At 38.8% G+C, this 19,553-nt stretch overlaps 1 non-coding gene across 1 annotated transcript; it reads right to left on the bottom strand.

Moving 5' to 3' along the window:
• Positions 1-12,442: 12,442 nt before the first annotated feature.
• On the bottom strand, positions 12,443-12,606 carry LOC142441648 (U1 spliceosomal RNA). Its single transcript, XR_012783008.1, has one exon. It is a non-coding gene; the product is annotated as a U1 spliceosomal RNA (small nuclear RNA).
• Positions 12,607-19,553: the final 6,947 nt, after the last annotated feature.

The following is a 19,553-nucleotide window of genomic DNA, read 5'->3' as shown; positions in this document are numbered from 1 at the left end:
GTGATCACGAGGTGTTGAAGGGATCAGGTATCAGGCATCAAAAAACAAAAAATCATATCATTGTAAATGAGGATGAGTGCAGAGTGGAGACCCAGAACCCATCTGTAGGCAACTGGATATCCTCTTACAGAAGGGTCTCGGGGAGGAGACGAGTCTGTCAGGGTGCAGTGTAGCAATGATGAAGCATACAACTTTCCTCTAGTTCTTAAAATGCTTCCTCCTCCCACTATCATGATCCCAATTCTACCTTAGAAATCTGGCTAGACCAGAGGATGTACACTGGAACACATAGGAACTGAAAACACAGGGAATCCAGGACAGATGATCCTTTCAGGACCAGTGGTGAGAGTGTTTATACCAGGAGAATAGAGGGTAAGTGGGGTAGAAAGGGGAAACCAATGACAAGGATCTACATATAACCCCCTCCCTGGGCAATGGACAACAGAAAAGTGGGTGAAGGGAGATGTGGGACAGTGTAAGACATAACAAAATAATAATAATTTATAAATTATAAAGGGTTCATGAGATATGGGGTGGGGAGGAGGGAGAAAATGAGGAGCTGATACCAAGGGCTCAAGTAGAAAGAAAATGTTTTGAAAATGATGATGGCAACAAATGTACAAATGTGCTTGACACAATGGATGGATGTGTGGATTGTGTCAGAATTGACTTGGTACTAGAGAGAGCGCTTAGTTTCATATATACATATGCAAATGCATATTTATATGTTTTGATAGGGAAAAAGCAGGACAAAGTGGAGTTTTAATGCTACAACTAGGAGTCAGTCATAAACATGAGCCATGTCTATGCAGAACTACCAGATACCCTCATGGTGATGTTCTTCACACTGTGGAACACTTGAAGAGATACTGAAATGTTGAGAAGCTAACTTAAGAAAGTATAAGCAAACTATAGTTTATGAAATGCTCACCACGTTGGTTTTTTAAGAAATCTTACAGCAAGTTACAAACTGAAATTTTTCCAACTGAACCTGCTCTCCTACCCAAATGACTACAACACTTTAGTACTTCTTTATCCATTTTGAAACAATGGTAGCCAAAATGATCTATCTGTCTGATGTAAGAATTCCAACTACAAAAAATGTATTAGAATGTACCCTGTACAGTAGCAAGAATGCCTTTAAGCATTAAAAATGCTAGAACAATATTTTTTTCTTCCAAGAGTTTGAGCAAGGACAACACACTGAACTGGAGGCTTTCAGGCAAAGAACTTGACTGCCCCAAACTGCCCAGTCTTTGGGAGATGTAAAATGGTCCAGGCCTAAGAGTTGTGAACACTCCTTGATAGGTATGTAAAAAAAAAAAATTCCCGTAGCTAATAGTACTGACTCAAAGGAAGGGGAAAGAAAAACCTACCACTGGCCTAAATATAGAGTTTCCTTACTCCTCCTCTCCCTAGCAACAAATCTATTTAATTCTGATTTGTTTATGCATTTGGTTTTTTGTACATTGATTCTTTGCCACATCCTAGTTTATTTTTTCCACATTACTCCTGCTTCTTTTCTCTTATAAATAATTCTATCAGTTCTTTTCATAAGTTTTTCCATTTTCTATTTAGGCTCAAAACTCGTTGATTTTTCCCTAGCTTTAATATTATTGAAATTTTTCCATTTATTAGTAATTTCAATTATTGATCCTTAACTACTCTCATGATGCTACCCATTATTTTGTAGAAAGTCAAGTCGGTAGTTTGTACATAGGTGATATTTTTTACAGTGAGGTATAACACATGCTACAGTCTTTGACCTTCATCAATAAATGCTTTAAATACATGCTTTAAATCCTCTTCACTTTGAACAAGCAAGAGTGTGTGATATGCATATCAAAGATTATTCATGAACTTCTTCTAGCCCTGATGCCTCCTCCTTTTACATATAATGCAGCTTTGTTCTCAGATTATAAACTCAAATTACAAATTGAGCAAATATGGTAAAAGTATTAAACCCGAAACATATCTTTTGTGATTATAAACCACACTATATCCTCTTGTTCTGAATAAAGTTGAAACAAGTCCAAGAGAGCCAAAATATGATATTGAGTTTACCCTATCTGAAATTACAGACAACTCAACAAAGATTTTGACATGTTGAACACTAATGATCCCAAACCAGACAAGCTGGGGGATGATATCAACAACACCACATATAAAGAAAGCTAGAGACAAGGAAGCATAAAGGTGAAAATTAGAATAAACTGTGAAACTTCCTATTGTAGCTAAAGCAAATGCAAGAAATGATTGGGAAAAAAGCTGAAAAGAGGATTTTAAATTACCATTTAAGAAGGAAAAATCAAATGATATAATGAAATATGCAAAGGTCTAGAGTTAAAAATCCAAAAGGGAAAAATACACTCAGGCTATCTCATTCTAAACAACTGAAAAAAAATTCCAGAGTTGAATTTCAATATTGAAGTTTTCTATGGATCAAATATTGAATGATACAAGATGCATCAATAGAAACTATAAGGAATACATAGAATCGCTGTACTAAAAAGAATTAGTTGTGTGAGTGAAGGGAGACAGTGGGTGATTTGAAATATGAAAATAAAAATAATTTATTAATTATAAAGGCTTCATAAAGGTGGGAGGGGGGATGGGAGAAGGGGGAAAAGATGAGTTGATACCAAGGGCTTAAGTAGAAAGAATATGTTTTGGAAGTGATGATGGCAATATATGTACAAATGTCCTTGATACAGTTGATGTTTTGATTGTTATAAGATCTGTAAGAGCCCCCAATAAAATGATTTATTGCTCATTTCTCTGGGAGATGGGCAATGGGAAGGTGGGTGAGGGGAGATGCCGGGCAGTGTAAGCTAAGATAAAATAACTATTGATAAACTATTAAGGGTGTAGGGGGACAGGGGGAGCAAGGTGGGAGGGGAGAGACAAAAAGGAAACCAAGCTGATTCCACGAACCCAAGTGGAAGGTGAATTTTGAGAATGACGAGGGCAATGAATGTATAGATGTGCTTTACTCAATTGATATATGTAAGGATTGTGATAAGAGTTGTATGAGCCCCAATAAAATTAATTAACTAAAAAAATTAAAAAATTAGTTGACATTTAATCATTTCAAGAGGTTTTATAAGATCAAATGTCAATGGTAAAAGAGCAAGTCTAACCTGCCTTGAAGGTTTTAATTTAGTAAGGAACAAAACTCCAGAGTTAATGGACATTTGTTAAAATGTTTCATCAAACTGTTGAACCTGAAGCACTCACCTGCCTATGCCAAGAAATTTGGAAGACCGCTCCCTGACTAATTGAGTGGAGGAGATCCTATATTTGTTCCCTTGTGAATAACAGGGGCACAACAGAAAGCAGAATTTGTTGAACAATATTGTTAATATCACATATCAATAAAATATGGCTGTGTTAGTCTAGGTACATTAGAGAAACAAATCCACAGAAACTCATATGTATAAGAGAGAGTTTTATATAAAGGGTAAGTGCCCATCAAGAAAAATCCCAACCCTGTGCTGCCTAAACCCACAAGTCCATCATTAGCCCATTTGTCTGACATCAATCCATGAAGTCCTCCTCCATCTCACAAAATACACACAATGATGCCGACTGCAGGAGGAAAGCCGAATCAGTGAGTGTGTAAGCATCTCAGCGCTGGCAGGGGTCTCCACACGGCTGCTCCAGCACCCAGGGCTTCATTGGAGTTGGCCCATGTAGCTTTTCCTCAGGGATATCTTTCAGGAAGTGAGCCTTACCAGCTGAAGCAGGGAACTGGCGAAAGCAGCTGCACATCACAAAGCAAGAGACCTGAAAACTCGAAAGGCAAGGCTCACCAAACCATTTATCTCTCCACCCCTCAATTAACCCAGGGAGCCAGACTCAGAACAGGAATTGACAAGAGGTATATTATTGGTGATATCAGATGGATCTTAGATGAGAGAATAGGATACCATAAAGATGTTTACTTGTGTTTTATTAACTAAGCAAAGGCATGATTTGTGTGGATCTTAACAAACCGAGAATAGTGTTGTAGAGAATGAGCTTTTTTGCTAATTTTGATTGAGTTGTATCCATGTGAAATCTGGGCAGTAAATAAACACTGGGAAAGTATCCATGTATTTTAATTACAGTGCTGGCAAGGAATATTGAAAGGTGGACTTTCAGAAGAGCAAACTAATTGATCTCTTTTCATTTTTGAGTTTTTGAAATTTGAAAGTTTAACTAGAATAATCCTTAGAAGCAAACAGTAAGACTTTTTCTCATATACTTAGGAAATGTTATCAGGAGAGACTAGTCCTTGGCAAAGGACATCGTGCTTGCTGAAGTGGAGGATAATTGAGAGAGAGGAAGACCCTCCGTGGACGACTTGACACAATGGCTACAAAATGACCTCACACAGCAGTGGATTTGACATTGGCAATGGGCCAAGTGTTGCTTTGTTGTTCTGCACATAGCACCATTTTGAGTCACAAGTGACTCAGTAGCACCGAACAACAACAGCTGGAAAGTAAGGGTGAGTTTAATTTTTTTGATTATTGAAAATGATATACAGCTCAAATTAGTAGCTATTACCTAAACAACTGTAGATGATGCTGGAGAAAGCTGCTATCTACTGTTCTTGTGGCCCTGTTAAGCAATCTTGAGTAGAAATAACTTAAAAAAAATAATCATTTTATTGGAGGCTTGTAATGTCTTATCACAATCCATACATACATCCATTCTATGTCAAGCACATTTGTATATATGTTGCCATCATCATTTTCAAAACACTTGCTTTCTACTTGAGCCCTTGGTATCAGCTCCTCATTTTCCTCTCCCTCCATGCTCCCAACTCCCTCATGAATCCTTGATAATTTATAAATTATTATTATTATGTCATATCTTACACTGTCCGACGTCTCCCTTCATCCACTTTCGGTTCCACCTTTCTCCCCACCTTCCCTCCACACTCCCGATATCACCACTCACACCACTGGTTCTGAAGGAATAATCTGTCCTGGATTTCATGTGATTTCAGTTCCTATCTGTACCAGTGTACATCCTCTGGTCTAGCTGGATTTGTAAGGTAGAGTTGGGATCATGATAGTGAGGGGGCGGGAGGAAGCATTTAGGAACTAGAGGAAAGTTGTATGTTTCATACTTGCTACACTTCACCCTGACTGTCTCGTCTCCTCCCTGCAAACCTTCTATAAGGGTATGTCTAGTTGCCTACAGATGGGCTTTGGGTCTCCACTCCACACTCCCCCTCATTCACAATGATATAATTTTTTTATTCTTTGATGCCTGGTACCCGATCCCTTCAACACCTCATAATCACCCAGGCTGGTGTGCTTCTTCCATGTGGGCTTTGTTGCTTCTGAGCTAATTGGCCGCTTGTTTACCTTCAAGGTTTTAAGATGCCAGACACTATAGCTTTTGATAGCCAGGCACCATCAGCTTTCTTCACCACATTTGCTTATGCACCCACTTTGTCTTCACTGATCATATCAGGAAGGTGGGCACACAATGATATGATATTTTTTTCTTTGATATCTGATCCCTTCAACACCCGGTGGTCACCCAGGCTGGTGTGCTTCTTCCATGTGGGTTTTGTTGCTTCTGAGCTACATGGTGCTTTGCCTCAGTGTGGTGGGGGTCAGACCAGGCACAATCCCGACCCTGTGTCTCCAGTGTTGCCCCCCAGAGAGCCATGGGTCAGCGAGGGACATTGTGTCTCATAGTGGGGCTTGCCATATGGTCTTGTTTGTGCATTGGCTGTTCTGAGTGGGGATATTGCCCTTAAGGCTTGGTGGGCCAGGATGTGTTCCACTCTCTCTTCCTTCTCCTTCATTTGCTCCCATGTGCTCTGATCTGACATGTCCCTCTCCCCAAGCTGCAGCTTTTGTGCTGTCCTCTGAAGTAAATTCTTCTGGCGGGGAGGGGCGGCTGTCCAAGCAGTTGGGGTTGAGGTCGGGCCCTCAGACTCCTCCACTGGTTCCCTAATCCATCCTGGCACACTGCATTCACATGCCAGGTTGAAGTCTGGTCCCTCTTTCCCCGTGGAGATGTACACAATACCCTCCTGTTGGGTGGGTTAGTACCCTTTTCCCCCACTACATATTTCTTTCTTTTTTTCCCTTCCTCCCTTTTAGTTGACTACCTGTAGTAGCCCTGGATTTATTCTGGCCTCTGCCATACTACCTGGACCGACCTCACCACAGGAATGTTTATACAGTAGCTTTTTGCCTACTCCCCTTTTGTATTTTTTTTAAATAAGCTTACCTAAGTGGACTCATGTTGTACTTGTCCTTTTTTTTTTGGCTTACTTCACTTAGCATAATTTACTCCAATTCTTCCCATGCGGCAATATGCTTCATGCATTCATCACTGCTTTTTAGCGATGCATGGTACTCCATTGTATGTATGCACCACTGTTTTTGAGTCCATTCATCTGCTGATGAAATTTTAGGTTGTTTTCAACTCCTTGCAATTGTGAACTGTGCTGCAATGAACATCGGAGCACAGATGTCTGGCTGTAGTTTGTTTCTTGCTTCTTTTGCATATTGCCCAGTAGGGGGATTGCTGGGTCATATGGCAGCTCAATTTCCACCTGTTTTAGATATCGCCAGATCGATTTCCATAGTTGCTGTACATACCTACAGGTCCACCAGCAGTGGATGAGAGTTCCTATTTCACCACAGCCCCTCCAACACTTGTTGCTTTCTGATTTTTTGAATTGGGCTATCTTTGAGGGTGTTAGGTGGTATCTCGTTGTTGTTTTAATTTGCATTTCTCTTATGGCTAATTATCGGGAACATTTTTCCATATGTTTATTGATTACTTTCTCTTAATGAGTATTCTCCAAGGAGGATGACTGTGTTAAATGTGCATGGCCAGTGGTCCACCTTACTCAGTTAGTCAAAGCTAATCAAATAAGAGACTATAAATACTTGTGTTTAGCTTCTTTTTCTCTATGTTAGCAATGGCAAAGCAGTAATTATTTGTAATTTTATTTGCCTCGAGTGATGACATCTTAATTAGGTCTGTGATGAATGATAGAAAGTTCATTCAAATTCACAAATACATAATACTATACAGAACATGGGAATACTGCATGATTTAAAATCAGCAAAGGTTGGTGCCAGGGTTGTATATTCTCAACGTATTTATTCAATTTCTATGGTAAGCAAATAATCAGAGAACTTGTATTATATGAAGAAGATTGTGGCATCAGCATTGCGAGAAGGCTTATTATTAACTTGCAATACGCAGAGGACAAACCTTGATGGAGGAAAATGAGGAGGACTTGAAGCAATTGTGGATGAAGATCAAGGAGTGCAGACTTCAGTATGGATGACAACCCAATGTAAAGAAATACAAACTCCTCACAAGTAGACCAATAGGTAACATCATGGTAAAAGGAGTAAAGTTTATAGTTGCCAACGATTTTGTCTTGCTTGAATGCACAGACAGTACTCATGGAATGAGCAGTCAAGCGATCACAAGATGGGTTAAATTAGGTAAATGTACTGCGTAAGGCTGCTAGAAAGTGTTGAAAGGAAGGCTGTCCCTTTGAGGAGTGAAGTGCACCTGACTCAAGCCATCATGTTTCCCTTTGCCTCATATGCATATAAATGTGGATATTGAATGAGGAAAACCAAAGAAGAGTTGATGCATTTGAAATATGCTGATGAAGAATATTGAAAGTACCATGGACTGCCAAGAGGGACAAACAGCTAAAATGCACCTTAGAGGCAAAGACGGTGAGACTTCATTTTAGGTACATATCGTCAGGAGAGACCATTCCCGGGAGACGAATATCATGATTGGCCAAGTGCCAGGGAAGCAATGAAAGAAGACCTTGACAAGATGGATTTTCCCAGTGGAAGCGCTTCTGGACTCAAACATTAGAACAATTGTGAGGATGGCACAGGATCAGGCAGTGTCTTTCTTTTGTACACAGAATCTTTGTGAGGCAGAGCTACCTTGATATCACTTAGCAACAACAATAAACACTATAATATATGTGTATATATGTGCATGTGTGCATTAAATGCATGTGTAGATGTGTATATATACCCTCAATATGTATGCAGAAATATATATACATATACATATATCTACATATGTATTGATACAGATATATATGGATATGAGTATGGAGGTAGAGGTGGAGGTAGAGATGGAAAGAGAGAGAACCAAATATTTTGCCGTACTAGGCATGTCATAATTTGATCTTTACTTCTGAGACTCCAGTGCTGTTTCTTTAGTTCTGAATTGCTCAAGAAGGGCTTCTGTGATATCCAGTGTCCCCTAGAACTCCATTACTTAATACTTGAATTAGGAATATTGAGAAATAGACAGAGGTTGTGATTTGAGGACTAAATATGAGAGAAGGAGACGTCTGCAGGTAAGAATACATGGTCTTAGCCTGCCATGTTGTTCTTCTTGTTAGGGGCCATCAAGTTGATTCCAACCCATAGTAATCTTGTGCACAAAAGAATGAAACACTGCCCAGCCCTGTTCTATCCTCACAGTTTGTAGCAGTAACATAATCTGTCAACTTGAGGAAAGGGGTGGAACCTGGCCTGTCAATCAAGTGGCAGCTTGATGCCCACATTTGGAGGTGCTAAGGAGATAAATAGTTCACAGGAGGTGGGGCACACTCATTCCCTGTTGACATTCCTGTTGACAAGACACATGGAACCACACTAGAGCCCTGGAGCTGGAGGAGCCTCATGGAGACCCATGCCAGCTATGAGATGCCTCCACTGCCACTGGATCCACAAGCCTTTCCACCCACTGGCCTGTGATCTTCATTCGTTCAGTGTCATTGCATATGTTGCATGAGTGTGAAGAGGAATTTATAGATTGATGTTGGACATATGGGTTAATACTGGACTTATGGACTTGATCTGGACTGGGATGTTTCTGAATATATAATTGCTCTTTTCTATAAAGTTCTTTCTTTTAAAAACATCATTTTATTGGGGACTCATACAGCTCTTATCACAATCCATCCATCCATCCATCCATCCATCCATCCATCCATCCATCCATCCATCCGTGTCAAGCACATTTGTACATTGGTTATAATCATCATTTTCGAAACATTTTCTTTCTATTTGAGCCATTAGTGTTAGCTCCTCATTTCCCTCCTCCTCTTCCCCACCCCTCCCTCACAAAGCTTTGGTAATTTATAAATTAATTTTTTCATGTCTTACACTGACTGATCTGAGCTATATATAACCTCTTCCATGGGGAACGCAAAACAGAAAACTGGGTGAAGGGAGACATCGGTCAGTGTGAGACTGTAGTTCTTTTTTGTTTTAGTCATTTTATTGGGGACTCTTACAATTCTTGTTACAAACCAGTTAAGAATTTCTAGAAACCAATGAGAACAAAAATAGAACATACCAAATCTTTGGGACACTCCAGAGGCAGTTATCAGAGGTTACTTTATTGCAATAAATGCACACAATGGAAAAAAAAAACAAGGAAAGACGGATGGTCAGCACCTCCAGCAGCTGCAACTGAGCCAACAGTGAGGTCCTTCTAACAGCAGGAAAGAAAGAAAGGAAGGAAGGAAGGAAGGAAGGAAGGAAGGAAGAAAGATGATAAAAATTAGGACTGAGATAAATGAACAGAAGAAAGATGAAGAAGAATCAACAGAGCAAAGAGTTGGTTCTTTGAAAAGATTAACAAAATTGACAAACTGTTAGCAAACTTAACAAAGGAAAAATGGACCAGACATCAAAATTCAAAATTACGGATGAAACAGAGGAAGTCACAACAAATCCCAATGAAATAAAAGATTAATTCTGCAGTACTACAAAAGACTGTATTGCAACAAATTCAATAATTGGATGACATGGAAAATAACTCTCTCCCTAAATTAATGCAAATAAGTACTTTGTGATATACCTCTGATATAGGCTATTATGCTGTTCATCTTCAATCCGCTTCACTTAAGGTGTAAACAAGATTGTTTCCACACAAACTAATGTGAATGGACAACCACTAGTCTTCGTCGCCAATATGGCCACTTCTCTTCTTTCAAAAGGTATCCATTTGTAAATACCTGCTTTCTTTGGGGCATTGCCCAAACTTTTTGATGCATCAGTAGTTTCGCCCTCCTTCTACCCAAGCTTCACTAGAAATTTGACGTTCAGTCTTGTTTCAATTTTAGGAGAATTTATGTTGCTCTGATTGAGGCTATTTTCAAATTCAGGTCTTAGGCTTCCTAGTCCCTTAATATAGATGTTTTTTCAGACGTGTTATGTCAGTTCAAATTTATTTAGTGCAAAAATATTTAAATTCATGCATAGATTTTTTAATAATACAAGATTTTCCAAGAACTCTTCGAAGATGTTTCTTAGAAGTAAACTTGTCTCTATTTTTACATCCTATATTAGCAGATGTATGATTTTCGTCTCTTTTAAATTAACATATGCCATTGTAGGATCATAGACACAGTAAACATGTAGCGCAGTAATACAGTGTCCACTGATGACCGTCTCCTCCTACCTTGATATTTTGAGAAGACAAATATGAATGCTAGAAACAAACTCAGAAAACCACTCCGAAACCACCATTTCTCTCACACACTTTGGCCTCTCTTAAAAATTCAAGAGATTAATAAAGCAGAGCTATTGTTTTTAGTTCTAACAACTAGCTTGGCTGACACCAGGCTTGATCAGATTCCAATGGGAATAAAGTTAAATACGGGGACTTAGAATATGCTCCTCAAGATTGAAAATTATCTTCTTTGGTGTGTGGTCTGCAATGGAGTGAAATGAAAATGAGTGTCTTCAGAGCATTACCACATATTTTTTTGAGTGTGCATATAATTTTTGAGAATCAGTTATGACATACACACACACACAAAAACCTGTCAGGTGGAAACTACCATGCTCATGAGTAGAGGAGTGAAAATGCTACCTTCTTTGTAAAAAAGATAATTCCACTTAGGAAGAAAAATGCCTTTGTTCAGAAAATGTTTTCAAATGCTGATTTTAGAGAAGACTGCAAGCTTGAGACTATGGCTAACGAGATCTACAAAACAAGTAGATTGAATAAATATGAGGAAGAATTTGGAAGTTAATAATTTTTTTACTAAGGAAACCAACAGTGAAGTGTGTGATCTACAAACTTTAAAAAGCTGTTGCAATTTCAAACTGAGTTTATTTGCTGCAGTACAATGTTATACACCCCATTTATGTTGATATCCTTCAACATATAAGCTCTATTTACACATATATAATACACGAATGCTGCCACTATGAATGTCACTCATGCACTTGTGTATGTATGCATGTGTTGGGGATTTGGGGTGAGATAATTGATTTAAGGAAGAAGTATAAGTTGCATAGTTGGATCAACATCAGACTGGATATTTTATTACTCAGGGAGGTAATAAAAATGGGTGGAATCTGTAGTGAATAGGATAAGGGACCCATTAGTGACTTGGGAAAAAAAAATAACTTCACCAAAAGGAATTTCATCAGGTCTAGATTATTGCCTTTGGAAATAGGAGTTCATGGAAAAATTATAATTGTTCAAAATAATGCAAAATATTTGGGTACTTATGATTTTTTCTGATTTTTGTTGACAACTAATTTAACCACAAGAGCATACAGATTGTATAAAATATTTGTATGCCAAATTCCGTTTCTAAGCTGTAACAAGTCTAGAAGAAAGAATGAGAATCCAACAGAGTGTGGAACTGATCATAAGAATTTAAGATTCCAGAGGTTTTGGGGTGGGGGTGAGTGGGTATTGGGGACCTTGGAGAGTCTGCAGCAGAGTTTGAAGCTAATAAAGAACAACTCAAAGGCGATGTCCTGCTTCCCAGCTAATAGTGGCCACTTCGTTGCCCCTTCTTCTGTTGGTGCTTTCGTTTGCTGATCTCCAGTGAAATCTTTGGAACAATCCTGCATTAGGCAGCTAAGTGGAGACCAGGGTCTGTAGGATAGTCCCTGCTGTCTACACGGACTGGAAGCTCAACAGGAGTGTGGAACACATGTTCCATCAGTATATAAATTAACAATAGAATCCTAAAAGTATACTTTTTCAGCAAACAGTAGTTTAAAAATCTGGAAAGCATACTAATTTTGGTTCAGTGGGGTGACTTGGACACTTTTCGTTCCCTGTATTATGTTTTTGTGATAATATGTTAGTAAGCAATCACTTCTGTCAATTTCTGTCAGAAAATGTGAGGTTTTGATTTTCCATCTCAGTGAGATCAGATGTGAGTGCATGAGATGAATGGCCCTGGACTCTCAGAGAGCGCGAGGCCATGTAAGTCATCGCCTTCAGAAACCATGGTGACAGCAGAGGCGAGGCAAGTCGAAAATAAACGTCTTTAGAAGTTCATCATTTTTAGGAACACTTTCTGCAGTGAAACTTACTTTAAAATTATAGAGTGATTTTTAGAACTTTCTGATAATATCCTCATACAATGTACTTCTTTTTTTCCTTTCTTTTGGGGAAAGTGCGAACTCAGTCCCCCACTACCACAAATTCTGCAGTGGAGTTTCCCGCATTTGGGGAAATCACAGGGGTCAGCACCCCCGCAGTGCAATGGATAAGCCTCGCCCTGGGAAAACCACCTTCCTGATCATGGAATCTCCCCTGCCAGGTAAGTATTCATACAATGTACTTACAATCATCATACAATATACTTATTTGGCTAAAAGGATTTTCTATTAGTACTATCTCACCACACTCCCCGTCACCATTCACTAACCCATGGATATCAGTGGTATCTTGTTTTCTTGCAGTCCTGAATCTGCAGTGTGGTCTGTGAATAATTAAAATTTTATTAATCCTATTCAAGAAGGGGGGAGTTGCATGTAACTAATTTTGGTATTTTATCATAACATTAAAACACTGCTAATAATATGCAAACCTAATTTAGTCAATTTTGGTGTCTTCAATATCCATTTATTTTATTCATGGTGTAGATTATGTACTTCTTTGTTATTTTCTGTTCTACTCATCTGTCTTTAAGGTCCCTGGGTAACACAAATGGTTGTGCTTACCTAAAAGCCTAACTGTTGGCATGTTGAACTCACAAGGAAGGTGACACAAGAAAGACCCAACAATATGATTGTTTAAAGATGACATCCAAGAATAACCCCAAGTAGAAATTTTTTTTTGTAATGTATGGTGTGCTATGAGTCAAATGATTTGATTAAAAAAAACCCCGATTACAAGGATATGCATATAACCTCCTCCCTGGGGGATGGACAACGGAAAGTGGGTGAAGGGAGAAATCAGACAGTGTGAGATATGACAAAATAATAATTTATGGATTATGAAGGGTTCATAAGGAAGGATGGAGTGTGGAGAGAGGGGTAAAATGAGGAGCTGATATTAAGGGCTCAAGTAGAAAGCAAATGTTTTGAGAAGGATGATGGCAACAAATGTACATATGTTCTTGACACAATGGATGTATGTATGGATTGTGATAAGAATTGTACGAGCCCCAGTAAAATGATTTTGAAAAAGGGTGTCTTTTTTGTTTTGTTTTGTGGGGTTTTTATTTTGAATTTATTTTTTGGTCTATTTTGGTTGCTTTGAGAATTTTTGTGATTTTGGTAATTAAAAGTTGATGATAGGAAATTCATTGAGCAAGTTATGTTGCTAAAAGGGTGGCAGTGAATTGGGAGAAGGGAAGATATTTGCAACTAAAGAAAAGAAAAAATAACATTCACAGCAAAGTCAGTTTTATATTACTGTACAATATGTATGCTGATCCAAATTACCTGTGAATTAGAAATGCCATAATATTACTAAATTACCATGGATGCAAGAGTTTCTGAAGTTAGAATATCACATAGTTTGACATTTTTCAATTTTAAGCAAACATCTTGACCCCAGCAAGGTGCTGGCTTCATAGGGGGCCAAAGTATTCCCTGGAGATCAGGTAGCTCAAAGAGCAGATCTTTCCTTCTGACTTTAGGAATCTAATGAAGACAATTTGATAGAGTGAATTATAAGCGAAATGAGTCTTGAATTTACCAAAGTAACCCAAAGAGCAATATCTAGTCGAAATAGAGGCTTGTGAGGGGATCTGCTGGCACAGTGAAATTCAAAGGAAAAGAGTTTGGCTCAGGTTATGGTGACTGATTTGAGGGATTTCAGAGCTGATTTTGGTAAACATTTTACAAGGGCACAGGATGATCACAGGGTTGCTTATAAACAAGTGTTAAGAAGATAGAAAACTGCATTGGTGAGGGGAAAAAAAAGACCAAGAAATGTGTGCAGGGGATTTTCCGCCTTACCCCCAAACCCCTGCCCCCCACCCCCAGCAAAACAATGCACCTGCTCATTCATTGAGAATAGGAAGCAAGAGCTATTCTGTAATGTAATTGTGAAACCTTACCACTTCCACCCTACAGCTTTGGTCTTGCCTCTTTAGACTTCTTTTTCTCCTTAGATGCAAAGAAAATAGAAAATGACATGGCGTGAAGCAGAGTGCGGAATTCTTTGGGAAAGGATTAGAGAGGTGGAAATATTGCCCTTGGGAGTGTATCGATCTAGGTGGAGGATCTGCAGAGAAACAACAGCTTCACGGGGTAATATTTTCAAATAAAGTTTGCAATAATTTGTAGCGGTTTATTTGACTCTCTTGTTTGTAATAATATTTGAACTTGTAGATATGTATCTGCAGATTTTATTTCTTTTCCTTGCTGTCCACTAGTTTAGCGAACACATCTGAGTTTATCAATGTACCTATGTATATTAATGAATATAAGCCAAACAATTTATAATAGCAGGCTTTATACATATGATGTCTCTTTAAGAATCAATTTATTTTCATTTTGGTAGTAAGTGTCCTTCAATATAATTATTCAGCTTTTTGATAAATTGATAAATGTTTGATTAAAGCATATAGTCCTAAATAACACACATACACACCGTGGAACCATATAGAACTGCCAACATTCAACTTTTAAACCTATGAGAAGAACACATTCATTTGACTAAAACTGATATGAAAATTTTAGTGAAGTTAAAACTGTTTCCATGTTTTAACACATCCTGAGAGATCTGCTTTTAAGAAAACTAACCATTTCTGAAACATGGAATGTTTTGATTAAACTTTTCCAAAGCTAAGCTGTCTTGAAAAATGACTTGCAATTATTTACTGAAATATTACAATCATAGTCTATGCTTTAGAATGAAATGGAGGTAATTACAATGAGTGTTTAAAAAACAATATTGAAAAATGCGCATCTGACTTCGAAACTCTTTTGAACAGTTCTTAGGAATTGCTTTTAAAAATTCTTCTCCTTGGAAACAACTATTTATTCATTTCCTCTTTCTCAGTTCAGTGCTGACTTGAAGGAATCTCATTATTGTGCTCGCTGGTAACTTTTCAAAACTTTCCTCTGAAGCCTTTTCCAAAAAACATCATTAAAGATTCAATACACAAATAAATCATCTCATTTGTTCCCAAGTGTGGTATGTGCATCTGCAATTCTGAATAAACCGAAATATGATAGGACTTCAAAAGGGAAATGTGAAAGACACAGGACCAATTGGCCGATCTGAAAAATTCAGCTATGTTTGAAAGAGATAAGGAAAAGCAAATACCTTTCCTTCCTTCCAGTAATTCATCTTCAACTCATGGCACTATGAACAGTGTTTGCAAATGGAAAGAGACATTAAAGCGTCCATCAACAAATTCTCTCTTTTGTTTCTTTTCAAAGGCAGTTTCACATCTTGTACTTGTCCTTTACATAGGTTATTATGATAATTCCCATATATCCTTCTGGATTGCAGTGATGAGCTAAGGAATGCTTGCTCATAAAATCTGAACAAACATGAACTAAGGAAGGAAAATTAAATAGGAAATGGGGAAATATAAAACCATAGGGAATGAGGCTAAAGAGGAGAGAATAAACACACACACACACACACACACACACACATACACACCAAATCTCTTCTCAGCTGGTAGTGTTCAAAACTGTTCTTGAAATTTGAAAATCAGCACAAGGTATGCTAATGAAAAAGCTTTGGTCTGGGGGAAATGATTGCTGCGAATGTCAAAGATAATTTCACTTCTCAGGTTGAATGGGGCACTTTGGAGCTCTTGTGTGAATAATAGAGACTAATGTGTTCCAGAGCCAGTCATAGCACACATTCATGTTAGGCAGAAACTATGGTAGAAGCATTGAATTAGTAGGTAAAAGAAAGCTAGGAATAAAAATAAAAACTGATTTCAGAAAGTTTCTTGAGGTTCTTTACAAAAACAGAACTTGAACCACAATGGTTTGCCTAAACACATGATAAGAGTTGTATGAGCCCCAAATAAAATTTAAAAAGTATATATATATATGTATGTATATGTATATATATATCCAAACAAATAAAAAAGGGGGTTTTTCAAAAATGATCATGAGAAAATTCCATTGTGGTTTAATTACATTTGTTCATGGACTTTTGAAGCCTCTGATACACACATACACGTGTGTGTGTGTGTGTGTGTGTGTGTGTGTGTGTGTGAGAGAGAGAGAGAGAGGGTTTGATTTAGATTGTTTTGACTTTATTGGCATTGAATTCACAAATAATATAATTTGAGAGTTCAATAATATTAAGAATAGTTGTACAATCTTTACCACAGGATTGATTGATTTTCAGGAATTGGCTCATTTGATAATAATATTGATAAATCTAAAAGTGTAGGTCAGTGTGGTAGTTATATAATCGTTTGTCAATATGAGGATTAAGAGTGGAGGTGTGGAGTAGCCTAGCCTGTTAATGAGATAGATCACAGCCAAAGAGGCTTCTATGTGAGCATGGACTTCCCTGAGGATTCTGGGATCTCCTGGGTTCCCTAATTGTAGGTGGGAGACATTCTCTATCTGCTCACTCCCTGAGAGACGCTCTACTGCCAAGACACATGGCACTACGTTAATAGACCCCGTGCCCTGCGAACTGGAGGAGCCACATGGAGACCCCTGCCGGCACTGAGATGCTTCTACCGCCACTGGATCCATAAGACTTTGCACCCGGTGGACTGTGATCTTCCTGCATTTGGTGTCATTGCATGTGTTTCGTGAGTCTGAAGAGAACCTTATAGAGTAGTATTAGATATATGGGCTAATACCAAACGTATAGATTTGATCTGGACTGGGCTGGGCTATTCTCTCAATGTTCAATTGTTCTTGTATATAAAACTCTTTCTTATACGCCTTTGAGTCTCCCTGGATTTGTTTCTCTAGTCTACCCGGACTAACACAGTCAGGTATTAAGGAGGGGACTGCTCTTATATTATAAAATCTGTAGGTCAGGTGGTAAAAAGAGTGAAGGGTGAGGAAAATTATGGAAAAATATCAATTTATAGTCTGAAAGCTGATTATATCTGTGATAGTTGGGTTTTCCATAAACAAGGCTGAGCCAAGATTCTCAATCTGACAGTTCTTCATCAGAATGTCATCTGATGTATTGTTATCAGTTCCAGTTCTAGGAAGATTAGGGTGGAATGCTAGCACCTTAATTAGGTCACAACTCTCCTGTAATTGGAAGGAAATTCCATGGGCGGCGTGGCCTGCTCCTGTAAAAAATGATGCCTGGATTCTACCATTTGCCACATTGACCTCTGGTTCTTTGAACTTGAGTCTGAAACCTGTCATATTGCCTGCTGACCTTGAATTCCTTTGACTTTTCAGCCATGAATCTGACTTGCTGTCCTTGTATATATCCACCTCTGCCTCCACCAGCTGTGACGGTCCTGATTCCCAACTTTTCAGGCCCTGCAGCAGCCTGACTCAGGAAAACCCTCTTGATGAACACCTGGCCCACAGACTTGAACTGGACTAGCTTGCAGCCCATTTCTACAACTGCATTAGCTCCTTTTGTGACATAAAAGTCTTTCTTTATAGACGTATATAAAAATCACTGGTTTTGCTTCTGTAGAGAACACAGACTAACACAATACCCAAGGGAAGCACCCCTTTGTCACAAGTCATTTATCTGATTGGTAAAACGTATCCACATTGTGGAACACAATCTGCTTTTCTTCAGGGCCGCTGGTATAATCACATGTAACAATGTCACAACTAGAAAACTGTTTGACTAAAAAAGTGGACAATAGAGGCCACTCTCAATGTGTAAATTTGATCATCACAGAATGTAGGAGATGGTAATAAGCATCATAATAACAAAGTTAAAAAAATAAGTTACGTAACGGAAACTTAGTTGGGCTTTCTGAAATGCAGTGTAAATTTAAGTTCACCAGAAGCTAGAATTCGGCAAACATTTTTGTGGGGCTTCCCATGCTATATTATGAAAAGATAAATGGCCAGTTTCTACACAAAAGCACAGATGCATGGTTCAAACCCACCAGCTAGCTGCGCATGGAAGAAAGCCCACCACAGACCTGCTTCCATAACGATGCTAGCCCAGGCAACAGCCTGGAGGGCCACTGTGCGTCAGAATCAACTTGAAGAATAAACCAGAAGAAGACCAGCCCTGAGAGCCATACTGTCACTGCACTCGGACAGACAGAGGCAAGGCAAGAGCTACAAAGTATTAGTACATTAGAAGGAGCATGCTCACCAGATCTTAAATTGAAAGAACCCACGAAAAACTAAAACCTCAAACTGAAACAGTGAAAAATTCTATGGGGAAAAATATCAAATGATGGAGGAAGCATCATAAGGTCTGAAAAAAACACACAGCATCGCTGTACTAAAGAGAACCAGTCAACATTCAGAGTTTTAAGAGACAGGGTCTGAGCAAGTACCAGTGGTTCTGAAAAAAAGCTGAACTGAAAGCATTAGTCAAAAACAAGGCTCTAGCCCGATGTAATACCCACAGCAGGATTCTGACAAGCTGATGAAGCCCTGGAAGCCGTCGCTCAGCTAGCCCAGGAAATGTGGGGACAGCTGCTGGGCCAATGACTGGAAGCGATACAAATTTGTACCCATTCCAAAGAAAACTGGCCTAATAGAGTACTCAAACTAGATACAATATCACTAATATGTGCAAGTGCAATTTTGGGAAGATCATCCATTACCTGTCGTGGCAGTACATTGACAGGGAGCTGCCAGGGGTTCAGAATGCATTTAGGAGACTGGGAATCAGGGATGTCACTGCTGACGCCTAGTGTACCTTGGCTAAAAGCACAGAATTCCAGAAATGGTGCTTTATGGACTGTTCTAAGACATTGATGTGTGTAAACCATAACAAACTATGGATATCTTTGAGAAGCGGGCTCTCAGAACACCCCAGCGCTCTCGGGTGGAACCAGTTCGTCATTCCAGAGGCAGTTGGGTGAACAAACTATGGCGTGCTGAGATATTTAAAATCAGGAAAAGTGAGTGACAGGCTTGCGTACTGTCACCATACTTATTCAATCTGTATGATGAGCAAATAATCCGAGGCTGGCTTATATGAAGAACGAAGTATCAGGACTGGGGGAAGGCTTATTAACAACCTGTAAAATGCAGATGACACAGCCTTGCATGCGGAAAGTGAGAAGGACTCGTAGCACTTGTTGGCGAAGGATTGCAGTCTTCAGTATGGGGTAGCACTCAATATCAAGACAACCCAATCCTCACAACTGCATGATAAGTAAC

Source organism: Tenrec ecaudatus, chromosome 2, assembly GCF_050624435.1.
Source record: "Tenrec ecaudatus isolate mTenEca1 chromosome 2, mTenEca1.hap1, whole genome shotgun sequence".
Lineage (NCBI taxonomy): Eukaryota > Metazoa > Chordata > Mammalia > Afrosoricida > Tenrecidae > Tenrec > Tenrec ecaudatus.
Note: the sequence above shows the minus strand (reverse complement) of the source record. Positions and strands in the feature narration are given on the sequence as shown.